This window comes from Trypanosoma equiperdum (genome assembly GCF_001457755.1).
Source record: "Trypanosoma equiperdum strain OVI genome assembly, contig: ctg_1823, whole genome shotgun sequence".
Lineage (NCBI taxonomy): Eukaryota > Euglenozoa > Kinetoplastea > Trypanosomatida > Trypanosomatidae > Trypanosoma > Trypanosoma equiperdum.
This window is the reverse complement of record NW_027123864.1, coordinates 4,615-5,685: the sequence shown is the minus strand read 5'-3', so window position 1 is coordinate 5,685 and position 1,071 is coordinate 4,615.

Sequence of the window (1,071 nt, the reverse complement as noted above, 5' to 3'; positions counted from 1 at the left end):
GTGATATTATGAGCATTTCTAATTTTGTTTATCGTATTAATAGTAGTAATAATAACGATAATGATAGGAGGATGTTGTGAATGTATTTATATTAATATTATAATAGGAGTTGTAATGAAAACGTGTACAAATTAAATATATATGTATTTAAGAAAATGGAAAGCGTTTAATTAGAATAATTGTGTGTATTATGGATTTTAAGAGATCGAAAGGAATATGATTAAATTAAATGGAGAAAGACAAAGGAAGAGAAATAGTGTATGGAAGTTTTGACTCTTCAAGCACTAGCATTATTATTAACGCCATCATGCAAGAGGAGGTGTTGGATGAGACAATAAAGAAGAGGCAGTGTCGACTGTACAACAACAATGATTCCCTTACAACTAATATCGAGAAGCATTGCAAGTGGAAGTCGACTAGAAGCATCTTTGCCAATATGCTCTGGGAAAGTTATTGAGAAATGGATTAATTTCGATCGAGACACCATCATGGATATTCTTTTACGTAAAGTGATAATGTAAGCTTATAGTTAACGTAAAATAGTCGAACTTTCGTGTTCCACTAGGATTAGCGACCCCTATGTAGCCACAATAAAAAATAATATGTAAAGCAAGCACAAACCCCTTTAACGGCATACAAAAACAGCAGAAAGTTAACAAAAAACAACAATAAAGGGAAAATAGCACGGGAGAAGCAAAGAAAAGTCTGAATCAAGAGTTATATTGCATAAAAATATGGCAAAGAAACAGCTATTTTTATAACTTATAAGCTCAGACAAACTGGCAAAGCTATTAAATATAATGAACGTTTCTTAATTATTTTCTGTATTGAATAATGTAAAAATCGAGGAATAAAGCTGAAATGGAAAAATTATTAGGTTATAGGAAAGATGGTCTATATGAACGCAACTAATTCAATCTTAAAAGGTATAGAAAAGTGGGAAGAATCTATGTACCCTAAGCATTTCACTCTCACAGAGCTTTCTACACTGTTAAGTTTGAAAAAAAATAAATAAGTTGCAGACGAGCATATAATCGAATATTTCAAATGAAAAAGACACTGGCGTTTAAA